This window comes from Anser brachyrhynchus (assembly GCF_964034855.1).
Source record: "Anser brachyrhynchus genome assembly, chromosome: 18".
In the NCBI taxonomy this organism is placed as follows: domain Eukaryota; kingdom Metazoa; phylum Chordata; class Aves; order Anseriformes; family Anatidae; genus Anser; species Anser brachyrhynchus.
The window spans coordinates 5,023,502-5,038,934 of NC_137711.1; the positions used below are offsets into that span (position 1 = coordinate 5,023,502).

General features: G+C 36.8%; 1 protein-coding gene across 8 annotated transcripts in view; it reads right to left on the reverse strand.

Annotated features, from left to right (window-relative positions):
- Nucleotides 1-15,433, reverse strand: part of ANKFN1 (ankyrin repeat and fibronectin type III domain containing 1) — a 152,351-nt gene that overhangs the window by 115,319 nt on the left and 21,599 nt on the right. For 5 of the 8 annotated variants that reach the window (XR_013940721.1, XR_013940722.1, XR_013940723.1 and 2 more), the window contains exon 1: nucleotides 11,081-12,750. The exons of 1 other annotated variant lie outside the window; for it this stretch is intronic. The gene's annotated coding sequence lies outside the window, so the exon portion shown is untranslated. Of the gene's footprint in view, nucleotides 1-11,080; nucleotides 12,752-15,433 lie in introns of those variants that run through there. 2 more of the 8 variants (XM_080561187.1, XM_080561188.1) reach the window with 1 other exon arrangement.

Sequence of the window (15,433 nt, forward strand, 5' to 3'; positions counted from 1 at the left end):
GAGTCCAACTTTCCATCAGAGAAAAAATGGGAAAATAATACATTGAATTATTTTTTACCCTGAAAGACAAAAGGCCCGTAGAAACACTTTCTTATCAAGACAGCTTATTTCCAGATGTCAGTTAAGCTTTCATTCTTATTCCAGCTCATGACTTTGAGTTTTTCTCATTTTTACTTCTAAGTTCCCTGGCATTATTTTCTCTAATCAGTTGTGAAAAGCACAAAATAAAATGATGCAACAGAGGTTTATGCTCTTGAGAAATCAGCTTCCTGGAGTGACAGCTAAATTAAGAAAATAAATTTCTTGTTTCGTCTTTTTCTTGGCAATTTCCATATAAACTAAAAAGATACCATTCCCCAGCCCATCAAGCCACACCATTCTTGGAAAAAGAACCACAACATTCATTTATACAAAAGAATTTGTCTGGAACAAACTAGGAATGAAGATCAGATTTATTTTTATTTCTTCATGAGTTTCTTGCATGACTAATGAAGGGGCACTACCCTATTCCCGTTGAACAGAGTTAACTCCAAGTTAGCTTCCCCTCTTCAACAAGATAGAAAACTAATATTAGTTGATCAGTCTTGCCTAACTGGGGAAGAGGGGCAGAAAGATCACCTTGTCTTCCCCTCACTTAGAGGACTCACTTGAAATATTGAATCCCATTTGGGCATAGCACTTCAGACATATTCCACAATGATGGGAGGAATTGTACAGGAAGCAAAAAAGCTAGGCAAGATCTAGAAAATTTAAGCTGTACAGAAAGATCTGGAAGAATGAAGGCAATATTTAAAGGCATGAAAAGCTGCTACAAAGAGAAAGGCAATAATCTGATCTTATTCATAGTGATTTGGACAAGAATTAATGGCCTTAAGCAGCATTCAGTAAGGTTCAGGTTGGGCATTTGTAAAGGCAATAAAGCATGTCAGCCAATTACTTGTTTGACTGTTGCACTGCAATATTGAAAATATTAAAGAACAGGCTGGATATAAATGTCAGGGGCGACAGAAGTACAACTCCTCCTTCACTGTCATAGGCTCAAACATTTTCTAAACAATATGAAAAACACTTAGGGCATAATAAATATATTTAGCTGAAGTATAGTACAAGAAATTGGAAAAGGACCAATTTGTTAAATTAGTATAGTATGGCAGTGTGAATAAGTATAAAAGTAAAAATATCGATACATGAAGCAAGAAGCTGAACTCTCAAGAGGAAGCATTGAAGAAGGAAGGTGCTATAGCAAGACATGCCTTTCCTGCATACAGCCTAACATAGCTTTGAATGATGTCTAGAAAGGATGCTGGTAAGAGACTCAGTCTATTTTGTTATTTCCCTTTTTCTCTTCTGTCTCCATGTTTCGCATTTTGCAATGAAAACCTTTCCTTTTCCCTTTGTTGAAACAATTTTCTGCTTGCAATAAGCTTGCCTAGTGCAGAAGCAGGTGCAGGTGAATAAGACATTTGCTCCCATTCACTGGAGGTAATGAATACAGATAAACCTATGCAATATGCACGGGTAAACCCTGGGATGCCTGTGACCAGGGCACATTTGTGAGATTACGCGCTTCCTAGAGGCCTTTAAGAAGGAAGACTGATGTTACTGGGTGCTCAAATTTGGGGAGAAACATCCCACTTTTCAAAAATATACTACTGTGACAACTGAAGTCCACCCAGGAAATGGCCCATACATTTCACTATTGTTCAAATGGCAAGATTTTGCAAAGGGGCCATTGGGATTTATAGAGGTTCCCATTACAGATATCAGACCAATATGTTCAATCCTTAAATTTCAAAATGAAAAGCCAAATAAAATTTCATAGGGAAATGTAGCATGCTCAGGTGCCTGGCTCATGTGAGCCAGTTTTTGTCTTTGTATTTCTAGCTGCAATGAATGCACTTAAATGAGGCAGAAAAAATGGCTGTGGAGCCTTTAGGTCCCACTCCTGTATCAACAGCACATTGCTGAGGAACAAATACTTCAGTACACTAGGATGGGATGACAAAAAATCCTCCCATCTTCCCCCCTACACAGTGACCGCACTTAATTTTCACAGCAGTTAGCAAATACTTTAATTTTACCACTTCTTCCTAAAATGTCTGACCAAATGTACCACATAAAAGCCCTCCCCACGCACTATCAAGCAGACAAGGAAAAAATAGGTAAAAATAGCATTTCATTTTCCAAATCTCCTACAAAGTTTAGTCTGATGCAAACTGGGGTGGTCTGTCTGCCACCAGTGATTGTCTTACAGACCATGAAACCAAAAGCATGAAGTTGGTGACAGTCTATTTTTATGTTCCTACCATACAAGTTTGGTCATAGCTTCTCAAAGGATGCATAGCTGTCCTCATTTGAACTTGTAGGAGATCCTCAGTATCCCCTTTTATGGATTAGGTATCCTTTATATACAGCCAGAGGGAAACTTTTTTTTTTTTCTTTTCAGTTTTGCAGTCTGGATTGCAAGCTCTGCTTCTGTCTGTTCATTTATTTCCGTTTCCTTTTAATAAATGTTGCATTTGTCTATGCAGGAAATTACTGCAAATTACACTGGGACATGAATTTACAGCATACCAATTTGCAGTAATTCCCTGTGTTAATCCACTCCTCATAACCCAAATCCTTAGAAAGTGGAATAAACTGTCTTGTACTTACTGAGTGTTCAAAGTGACCACACAGTGTTACTGCATATGCTAAGGCACATAAACTGACACCTCAGCTTCCTTTGCAGCTATTTTTCTATTAGCTATTTAATATTTTATGTGACATTTCAAAAATATCTTGAGACGTGTATTATGTATCTGCTGGTGCCTGATTTTGCAGGTTAAAAATCCTGTTCTTCCTGTATAGATCTCGGAGTCCAACCATTACGTCGAAAAATGAAGTGACTGTCCAATAAATACAGATTTCTAAAAGTCACTGTTTCAAAATACTGTTTGTACAGAAGCACAAGCTGTTATTCTTTTAAATGCCTGCTGAATTCTCAGCACTCCAGAGAGATCACTGTCACATATACGGTGGAAGTCATTACTAGTGGATATAAAAAAATACTGTAAGTAAGAACTTTCAAAAGCTATCCATTCCTCTTCAGATTTAGAAAATTGAACCATTAATGATGAATTTCACCTTTAGAATCATGTACAAACTATTGGTGTTTCATTACGGAGAGGAACCAATTCATCTAATTTTCTCTATAGCCTGTTTCTATAACCCTGTGCCAATTTGTATTACCATCTGCAAGAATTTCCCTAGTCACATCTGAAAGACAAGCACACCAGAAGACTCCAGTAAATCTACTTTGCACAAAACCAAGGTGTCTCTCTCTCCCCAGCCTTCTCTATTTACCAAATATGGTGCACATTTTGTGTCGTAGCACTCAGTTACTAAAAATGACAACACAAATTTAGTAAAACTGAAAGTTTTCACCAGCTGAAAACTGGAACTTTACAAATGACCAACTGTTAATGAATATTTTTATCAACTCTGCAGAACAGAGAACTATGAACAGAAACCAGAACTTCCAGAAGGAAGAAAAAGGTTGGATCTATAAGAGAATTCTTCTTACTCTTCTAATACAGAAGTATGAAGAAAAAAAAAGAAAAAGTATAAAGAGCAAAGTCTGAATTATGATCTGTCAAGATCCTTAATGTTACAGATTATGGAGTGGGAGAGGGGATACATTAGAGAATAATTAAACTTTTTCAAAATAAAACAATTCAGTAATACATGGAAACATGGAATGGAGTTTTATTATGTTTGTAACCATACTGGTGTTACATTTCAGTTCTTGTGGGGAATACAGGTTAATAACTCCAGTCGGAAAGAATATTGTTGTCAAGTTTAAGGACACAAACCAGTTACTCTGTACCCTGTACAGCAGACTACATGAGACATTTCTACTATAATCTGCACTTGGTCAGCTCTAAAATATCTAATTAAAACAATTATTCTAGACTTTAATTGTTTATTTTTATTACTGTAATATCAAGAGGCCCCTGGTGAAACTGGGGCTATATGTTCTACAGACACCCACTCAGTAAGAGAACTCTTTCCTCCTCAAGGTTTCAGCACGAATAAGTCACAGCAGAAACAGTGATGTGAAGAGATGATAGTTACGTGTGATTATAGTAAGTAGTGGTAGAGACATGATAAACGGCTGACACTGCTTAGTTCCATTGCAATGCAGTGTCTGATGAGTTGTATGTCTTGGGTTTTATGTATAATTTCAACCTTTTCTTTCTGGACAATGATAAAAGAATAGCAAAATGAAGCATGAGCTACTGCATGCCCAGCTGCTGGGTACTGGAAATTTCACGATTCTGATCATGAAGACCCTATGACTTTCAGTACAACATCTTTCCATTGTAAGACAGAAAACACATTATCAGGTTCATAAAAGAGATATCAGTATAAATAAGCTAATTAATTCTCCAAAACAGCTTTCGGAAGCTAAAATCACAGCTCATTGAAATCAGACAAAAAAAACTTGCATTAACTTCAGAGGATTTGGATTATATTTCCTTTCCCTCACAAAACCCCTTTATAATATTAATTTGAAATCCCATGATATGTTAAAAAACCTATTTGAGGAACATAGTGGCCTAAGTAACATGGACTAGACAATCTAGCCACTTGTTGGGAAGCCCATCACTGCTGAAACCAGGTCCCGTAAGGCAAGCTTTGTGAGCAGGATAAAAGTCCCAACAAAGTAGGCTGAGTACTTTGAAAGAAGTATGGCATATTACATTTTATTCCTAACATGCATACATCGGTCAGTGTCCTGAACACAGCAGTCTTTCTTAACTCACTGATTTAAAGCAAGAAAGACCCAATATGCACACTTCAGACAGCTGATCTTGATGAGGCAAGATCCATGAGTAAGCGTTTGCGAGGGTAAGTCTGAGACACACAATTCGTAGATTGTGCTGGGTTTATAACTAAATACACTAGATGTCAACAACTTAAATAAAAACTCTGAAACATCACATTTCTCAATAGCAATATTAAGTTCAGCAAAAATTTTCAAATGAAAAAAATCACACGCAACAAATATGCTTGATCTCAAAGTACAGGTTCTCAGCATCATACCTAAGCAATGCATTACCATTACCTTTCTTCTCTCTACAGATTCCTGCAGGGGAGTTCATTTATAAATCATATAAAACGTTTACAATTAATCATCCTTTAAAAAAGAATACCAGAAACCTGAACAGAGTTCATAGCAAACTATCAGGCAGAGAACTATCTAATATCTATAAATAATATTTAGCTGCAAGATACAAATGGTGGATAGAACCACATACATTTACCTCCCACTTAGCCACCTCTGACTGCAAAGGCACACTGTTCTCTGTGACCAAATAGCCCGGTAGACTAGCAGGTCATAGGCTAAAATATTTTTACTTTTCCCATTACCATCCTCCTGTAGATTCTCTCCTCTCCCTATCCAAGTTCCTTCTTTGTTTCTTGAATCATGAGTATAAATATAATCCTAACTCTAATCTTAAGGCACAAGAACCAGGCTGTGAGGACTGGCAATGCTCAGTGCAAATACTTTCCCAGCTCTATTACTGTATACCTTGGGTGTAAATAAATAGCCATAGGACAACAACAGCAGATATCACTTAGAGAAACTCTTTTGCCATTCTGTTTTGTTCCTTCAATAGAGTAGTAAAGAACTGCTGCTGTTCAATGGAGACAACAACGAGAGAGGATGGGAGCAGTCTGGAGCAGTAGTTATCACCAAACTGTGAACAGCCATTGGCAAAACGAAAGAAATTTCAGCTCCTCCAAAATACTTTTAACCTCTACCCTGTTTTTTTTTTTTTACATTACTCAGAATCCAGTATGCTCTCCAAAACTGCATTTTCCTATCATCTTACAGAGTTTTTAAAATGCCTAAAACGTCACGCCTGTAGCAGTAGTTGCAGTGCCTCAGTGAAGAGTGCTAGGATTATACAAAAGGAATTATACAACAGAGGTCACAGTTAACATTATCAACATTACCTAATTAGACATGGGATATTTTATGTGTCTGCAAATTTGGTTTTTAAGAGCTCCTAACAACCAATCATCTAGTTTAAATTCCAACTCAAAGTAAAATGCTATGTTGATTATTGTTAAAGAATAACTTTCTGGCTACTTATTAAATAGAAATTGAATTATTACCTTTATTCATGAGCCAAAAAGTACTGTCATACAAGACAGAATCCAATAAAAATGGTATTTTTTTTCCATATCCTTTTGCAGCGGTCATGTATCAAATTTTCCATATATAAAATGCCTAGTGATATATATACTTTTCAAGTGGTACAACTAGCTAAATGGTAATTCTAGTTCAATGGTAACTTCTGAACAAATTTGATACACTTTATTATAATTATTTTTGAAAAACAGTTACAATTTAAAATATTATTACGGAAACTTCAAGCCCTAAAATCAAACATTCAGTGAAATATTTCAGACTTTTCCCTTTGCTTTTCAAAAGTGCACTGACTACATATGTCAGCTTTCATAACATATTATTTTAGTCATTAAAATGTAGGACTTGAAATCTCTATCCATTTCAAGTGACAATCTGATCTAAAACTTACTTTGGCTACAACATTGTGTTTCAGTCTGAATATATAGTGTCCTTTTCCAAAAGAATTTGTTACTCCCCTGGTGATGCATGATAGCTATTGTATAATCTTGCACTGCCCCCAAAAAGAGAGGCTATAGAATCCAGCCTATACAAGCAGAGATTTATGAACTGGCAAATATTTGCTTGAGACAATTGCTGACCTCAAAGGAACATCTTCAGGAGAACAGGCATGCTGAGCGTTGCCATATGATTCACACAAGGATTAGCTCTGAACAAAAGCTGCAGCAACTTTGTATTTAGAAGAAACTTGGATTCAGGTACATACTCTCAGCATGATTCCATGTGAAATTTAAATCCAGAGATCATTAATTTTGACACTGTCAGAATGCAAAAGGAAAAGGAGACATTAGCCTTTTTAAGAAAGAAATTAGAAAAAGGTGTTTTAGGAACCTTCTGCAGATCTCTGTCTTCCTCAGCTCACTGTCTGTCTGCCTTTAAGCAGGAATCTAATCCTTGACTCAGTGCCATTATATATGTATTTCTGATATATTTCTGGGGAAGGCAAGTTTAGACTTAAAGTTCATACTTAACTTCAAGATATTCCTTCAAAAGGCATTCCAAACTTTCAAGGCTTACTACTATGGAATGAACTTGATGTGAATCAAACATGAGGTGATCCTTAAAACATGGGCATGAATATGACACTAAAGAAGGATACAAAATCAGTGAAGACTTTTTTCAGGTCTTTGTTTTAGTTTTTAGATCAAAGAGAACTATTTCTAGAGACAGAGAAGAAGGGACAGTGAAGTGATAAAATGTTTATTGTTTATTTTTAAGACCATGCCACTTATTTTTTTCCTGCAACAGTCCCAGGCAATACACTAGGATCTGAAGGATAAACCTATGACTACATCTATTAAAATTAAGAATAGCTTCCACATAGCAGACTCTACAAAAACACATTTATGTACTTTCTTAAAATGGTACTGAAAATGTAGCAAGAGAAGGGAAAATAAAGGATTCTATGCACTGAATGTAAGAATAAGAGAAAGGAAGTAAGAATAGGCAACATCTACAAACAAAAGCAGATAAAGAAGTAAAATCAACTTTTCATATGATGGGAAAAAAACAAACTCCACAAACCTCATGACTTAAGAAATAATAGAAGCAAATGATCGCAAGTGAGGGTGTGAGGAAGTCGTACTGATTCTCGTTAGGGCCGTCCATTAAGAATCTATTGATAGCATTCAAGTAGAGAGAAGAAACATTCAGTCTTTTCATATGTATTATATTTATGAATTTGAAAAAGACTTCAAGACACAGGAGGCCTGGTTAACAATTTGAAGGCATGAAGGTACTAGATTTAGTTCACCTTAAAAGCCAGGTTGTTCTTGTGGTTCTTTAGAGAGTTTGTCTTCTCATCAACATGGAACAAGCTAAACCAATTGCTGCAGCGTTTTCAGAACTGCTGTAACCTGTGTCAGCAGGTGTACACTAGCATATGCTACCGTAACAATTGCATTTTGCTCAGTGATACAACATGACTAAAAATGATGTCAGGGTAGTGAAAGACTTGGGGCGCTTTATCTAGTTTCAGGGCCTCCATCTATATACACAACAAGCTGGGATATTAGTTCCATGGACTCGTCATCTCTCTAGCTATGGTACCAAGTTTGCCATGTAGATGTACCCAGAATCAGCACTTAAATGATACAAGAATCAAGACTAGCTACTTTGCTGAACAGCCGCTACAGACTGTATATGGTAACTAGTGTTGGCTTCTTAAATCTTTTAAGGCTCTGAAAATTCCAGACCAATTCCAGGATTAGAAACAGATGTGTAAGAGCCATTCACAATTCCTAGGTTTTCTAGCTCTCCCTAGAAAAGATTCTGAAAAGTTTTTACAGAAGAGGATGCCCTCTGTCTACTTGCACATGATAATGTATTTCAGCAATGATCAGGTGAATCTTGACAGATTGCTAGGGGCAATATCACACCAGACTATCACACCAGTCCTTGTTTCAGGACTACAATATAAAAAGCCATGATCTATGCATGAACTAATATATGGTTTACTTTTGAACCAGAGGTATCTTGGAGGAGTTATGGCTGCTGATCCTTTAACGAATAAATCAGACTGAAAAAAAGAATTACTCACATTGAAAGCCTTGCCTTTTACTTAGTGATGAAAAATCATATGCACATAAAAATGGTAAAATCCTGAAATTTAATCTGTATGTGATTATCCTCACTAAAAGCATGAAACTTATCCAAATTCTTGGCTGCCAGCTGCATAAAGCTTCTCTTAACTCTTCCTATAGGCCAATTATCATTCGTTTAATCTTTAAGACTAAAATCCACTTTTTCTCAGTTTCAGCTTACTCTATATACGTGTTCTATATGTGAAGCATCAAGAAATTGACATAGGTGTTGGTAGCAATCTAATCTACTTCTTCATCAAATCCTTACTTCCAGTTCTAAGACATATAGCTCTTTTGTATATTGTTAGAGTTCTTGTTATTTACTTAGTTTCTTAGTTTCTGGGTGAAGTGATCCCTTAGTATTACTTCCTTGTCTCCAGATTTCTGGGGATGCTTCGTTTATGTTCACAGTGTACTTCAAATGCTTAGATGAAAGGCACAGTAGAACTACTAACAGCAGTACAAACATTAAATCTGAAGTAACTCAAAGTGCCTCTCTGGCTTATTCATACAAAATCACTAATAGCAGGTCTGGCAAAAGGACTGACATTTTTGTTTACCAGAATGAAAATTTTCTACCCAGAAAGATAGGGTAAGTGACCAACAAGGGAATTGTAGAACTAGACACCAAATAAAGATGGGGGAAACAAGAACATCAATCTGTAATAACTTAAAATCTTTTCTTAAAAAAACTAAAAGGATGATACAATGGATGCTCTTCACCTGTTACAAGTTATATGTACTGAACTATAATTTGGAACTCACACTGCCTGCTAAATGTAAAATATTTTAACTCTGTACTTTAGCTGGTATAACTGATTCGTGCAGAAATACTGTTTGAAGTAGTGCATAAAAGAAGGGAAACAAAAACGTAGAGAGAAAAGAGAAACAATTAATTTCAATTATACTACATTATTGCCTTCATCATTATTCAGACATAAAAGCTAACATTGTTCTTAAAGGTGCAAACATCGCTATTTTTCTTTCTTTAAATTGAAGCTAAGAGAAAAATTGTAAATGATCATGCAAAAGGAAGTGTTATGACCATTTGAACCTGTGCTCATCTAGGAAGAGCTCAGTGGTACTAGGTGCTGTACAAGTACATAGCAAGTGATACGCAGATGATTAGCATTGCCAAGGAATAGGAAAAGTATTATGAGAACATTATTGACATGACTGTGGATAGCTGATGCATGACACTTCTGCAGTTACTGCGCATGTAGTTGCCAATGACTATTTTTTTTTCTGCAGTAATCACATTTGAAATTAGAGCAACTAAGTTGCCTGTAGTGGTAAATGCATTCAATGCGACATTAGGAGATTCATCTGTAGGTGTGGAAAAAAAGGAAGCCTGCATCCAAATGATCAGTATGCAGCACTATTTGTCAAAATACGAATTCAAATGCCTGAAATTTATTTCAAATGTGATGAAAAATTGTGAGCAGAGGAGACAAATTCATCCCTTATGTAAGTCTCCCACAAAATAACCGGCTTAAAATCAGATGAACTCAGATGTCTCTTTTTAGATAAAACGATTGCAAACTTACAGAGTTTATGCATTAAGCTTTTCAACTGACATTGGCAAGAGCTCTTGTAATATATAACACCTCAGGGACAGCAGAACAAGTGTTTACTTCAAAGCACGCAGATTAATTTCCATTATTTTATAATATGCTGGATTTCATTGAAACACAGCTACAACTTTACCAATGCTATAGCTATTTTGAGGGAAATGAACTGCTCTATTTCTGTAATTTATACACCATTATACACATTTTTTTATGCATATGCACATATCTCCTGTATCTGTAGATATTGCACCACGAAGAAAAGCAACTTGATCAATCTACAGAAAAGTTTAGTTAAATCTTCAATAAATGAGGAATACTTTATCTCAGATTCTGCACATATTATCATTAACTTCAAAAGCAAATACAATTTTGCCAAGCAATAGGGTATATTTCTACAGTAGTTCACAGTCCTTTCAACATCCTCATGGTGTATCATCTCCATTAAGTGGATGGGGAAGGAAAACAGATAGGTGAGGCGACATGTCCAGGGCTATAAAGGAAGTCAGTAGCACACTTAGGACTAGAACCCAGTTGTGTTAATGTTTTAAAGCCCTGAATTGCTAAATGCAGATATAAGATCAAAATGGTAAACAAGGTAAGCATCATATTAGTACTCCTCTTTCAAACATACATGCCTACTGGTAAGTGCTGGACGCTTCTGGTTGCCAGCCAGTAAACTTTCCCCCTCCACAGCATGAACTCTGATTGTGTGCCAGTTCACTTACCCATGATTATCATTTTTTCTGTCTGATGAGCGTGGAACAATTGCCTTTCGAGCACTGGTTAGGTAGACACGGAAGAACTGTTTGCCTCCAGCCCAGCTGTCGGAGTCTCCATGCAAGATGCTGTGCAAAATGTTGAGTTAAAAGAAAACACGAGTAGGGGGAAAAGAGAGCTCTCTGAGAACCTCCACATGGTTCCTGTTGCTAAGGGAACCACTCCCTTTGTCTGCATAGGTTAAGAACGGCTGCTTCGTTTGGAGTCTGTCTCTTAAGTACCGAAAACAGCACAACAATTTCAGGAAGAAAAAACCCTCTGGAGTATCTTAGGACCAGAGCAAAAATGAAGATGCCTAGGAACTCTTAAATTAAAATCAGCTATTAATAGTTGATTTGGGGTGACTCCAGGGAGGCTGTAGAACTCATCTGTGCCATCTGATGGGACGATATACCACTGCAGACAGTTTAATTTAGTTATTGTAATCAGCTATTGGGAGCTACAGCAAGATAGATCAAGAAACCAGATACAATTTACTACAGCAAATGGAAAGAGATCAACAGCAACAAATATAAGTATTTAATAGGTACTCACGACAGACTATAGCAGAGAGATGTCTTTACTTCCATAAGCTCCTATAAAAATCCAAGCCAGAATCCTTAACTCCGTTCTTGGTGATTGCTCTCTCTCTCTGCTGCCTCTCTTCCCTTTGGGCCAGCACTGCATTGTCTCTGTGCTCCTGGACCCCAAATATTTGAGAATTTACCTTCTGTACAGGCCATTGGTCTCAGTCCGATTCAGCATATGAAGCTAGGGATCCCTGTTTTGTATCTGTCTCCCTCCTTGCTTTTAAGAAATACATCAGGATGCATGCTTCCGGATAAAGGTGATTTATCTGTGAGTTTGGGGTCATATAACAATAAGATCTAATAGAAATTGTTGTGAAGGTTATTATATTGGGAAGACAAACACCTGGAATCTAACCTCAAACTTTCTGTTTGCATTCAGAATATCAGTCTTTGTATGAAAATATGCAGTAAAATATGCATTGCACAAAACAATCATCTCTCTCTCTCTTTGAGGTGACATGAAAAACAGTATCCCAAATATACTGTGACTGTTTTCTTTTTCTGTACAATTACTTGTTTCTACCTTAATACTATGGGGTAGAAACAGCCAAAGACCTGGATCCAGATCCAAATTTTCAAGCATAGACTCAGTCCCTAACACATCCAGAGAACAATCAGAAAAATTTGTAAGGTCATGTCTGAATGAGCAGACAAAAGTTCAAAATCAGAAATGATGCACTTCTGTATGGAAATCAAATTTTTCTCATTCCACCAGAGAGCAGCTGTGAGTGCCTGCAACAGTGGACAGAGGTCAGAACTAGTTCAGTCTTACTGTAAGGAGCCGCACTTCACTTTATGAAAGGTAGTTCCTGAGGAAAGTCAGTGCCAGTGTTCTATTTTCAGGAGAGTTGATTTTTTCCCCTCAGTCAGGTTGTTGCTCTTACACTGGTCAGATAACAATACGAGACGTCTTTGCTTACACACCACAGTCCAGCACCGATTCTTTGACATAAAGGCCTGAAGAATTCAGCTGTCACTTCATTGCACATGTAGAATTGTATTTACAGCATGATATGTGTTGCTCCCCCCCCCGCCTTTTTCCTCTCACCCCAACGACTCAAATAAAGCAGTCGAGGTTGCTTTGTAGAGAGGCCTTTCTACTCTCCTTTGCAAAAAGATTAGGAGATTAGAGAGGGCAACAAAGAGTTCAGTTTAGGGACATCAGAAAACAGCCATTAATATGCAGGTTTCTGTTGCATCATTTTTAATAAGGAACAATTCATGTGAAACCAGTTTAAAAGGTTATGATTTTATTAATTCTAAAAATTCCTTTCAGAGGGTTGATTTGAATTGCTCAATCCTTTATATATACATACAAATATCCCATTTTCACCTCCTTATTGCTAGACTGATGCTAAGGTTAATGCAAGCAAAGAATATTGGGATTCTGTGCAGCCACAGTAAGGGAGATGACAGCTTTTAGGACTGAAATAAAATTTCTACAAACACACTTTTTACTCACTTTTTTCTATTATTAATACTTGAGTATTTTGCCGATCAATCCCATTTTATTTATTCAGAATAAAAGGGCTTTGGGAGAGATTCAAATCACATTGAAATTTTATGAAAGAGCCAGGGACAGTATCAATTCAGCTCTGCTACAAAATGCCCGCTACAAAAAGGAACCACTCATGGTTTTCTCCCTTATTTTGACTATGAAATAAATGTTATCTCTTTAATAGCAGTTTTAGCGTCTTATACAGGAAAAATGTTCCCTTGCTTTGGAGAACATTTAACATTTTCCTTTTATTACAAAGGCAGCAGTTTTTTGGTGGACTAGTAGTTGGTCTGAGACTTGATGACCACAGCACCACTTTACACAGAAGTGGAATTCTACTCAGGAACCTTTCTTTGATGAAATAGTAAGAAGTTTATCTACTACTATAAATCCCAGCTTCTCAAAAGCTCAGTTGAAAAATTAACTGCTTCAAGTACTGATCTCCTAAAGAGTCTGACTTTGTTATGCTAATCCAAGGTATTAAGAATAATCAGAAAAGGAATTCATTAATGGCTACTTGAATCAACTGCTTTTTGTCTCAGACGTGAACACATCCCCCCAGTCAGAAATTACCTAACACAGTGTGATTGAAGTTTATTTATTTACTTACGTATAACAAGCAACTGAGCAGTTTGCAGTGCATGAAATGAGGCTATGGAAAAGTACACTACAGTGCTCCTGCTTCAGGGACCTCTCAGACAGAATTTCAGTATATATGCCTATTTTCTGTTCATTATTCAGCAAACGACATTGAAACTCACTGCCCCCTCAGTCCACAGACTAAAGTTAGTGACCAAGACAGGATTACATGACTTATTTAATACATCCTAAGAGGAATTTTTAAAATAAATATTTAGAAAACTCTAAAAATATCATCTTGTTTTGTTAAGGTTAAGTATGTGAACACCTTACCTGGTACAAATACAGATCTTGTTATGCAATGAAAAAGAGGTGCAGATGGAACTGCTGATAGCCTCAATGATGATAGTGCAACATGCAGTTGCACAGGAACCAGAATTTCCCTTATGAGGAATTTTTTTCATATTCCCCAATTTTTTCAGTTACAACTTGGAATGAAAATTCCAACATGAGAAATTTTCCATAGGAGGGTCATATTTAAAAGACCCTCTATGTAAAAAAAATAAATAAAAAAAAATCTTTACTTCTTTACTTTGAATGAACTGACATGGATTTAAATGACCTGTGAGAGTATGTGTATGGTTGTATGTGCATGTATAAGGTTTCTTGTCCACTTTCAGGAGCCCAGACTCCCATCCTTTGTGGCAGTCTGCCAAACAGGCCAAGAACGTGAAGAAACTTGACTTTCTGGCTCTATTCCAGGTGAGATGCCGGGGAGCTGAGAGCTGGGAAAAGCGGGCGAGCTGGCAGGAAACCAAGCACATTTCCATCAAAAATTTCATTGGAATAGACATTTTCATGCAACGTGTTAGGTTTTGGTGAACTGGCATTAGCTGAGAGAAAAATGTTCCACTGGAAAGCTTCCAACTTGTTCTAGTGCTGAGATTTTGACACTTGGACCTCCTATTTTTCATTCAACTGAAAAAATGGATTTCTATTTCCCAGTGTCAGGCATAGAGATAGTATATAGTTTATAGTGCTACTGGTTGTCTAAAATTATTTGCCCTGATACTGTAAAAAGAAACCTCATTTTGCCATGCTACAGCAAGTGCTGATCTCCCAAACCTAGACTGATATTGATCAAAGATCCTTAAAACTAGGAAAGGCCAGACAAGAGATGCAACATCTGCTTTATTAAAGAAGCTTTGAGAGACCAGGGTTGTGCACGTACTGCAGGAACTGAAAGTGACACCTGGATGCCACTTTAACTAGTGAAGAGGGCAGTTAATGGAGTGTTTATCACTGCTTAAAAATCAGGGGGAAAAAAATGTCACATCTGTAGCTAGCAGGATTCCAAGGTTGTTCCTGGATATTTCTCTGAAGTTCAACTAGCAGGCTACAGAGGAAACAGCAGCTTACTTTGACCAGTTATGTTGTGCTTCTTATATTTGGTCTTCATAAACTTTTGTACTTTATGCTTCTACTATACTTAGGAAATGTCTGTTTGCACTACACCTGTATCTAAGATAGTTTTATTATGCAGCATAAACAATTTTAGTTACTCAATAAAGTAATAGTGAGAGGGGCATCTAACTTGAGGACTAATCACAAGTGGTGAATGGACGTAAGAAAGACATTCTTTCTTAATTCATTAA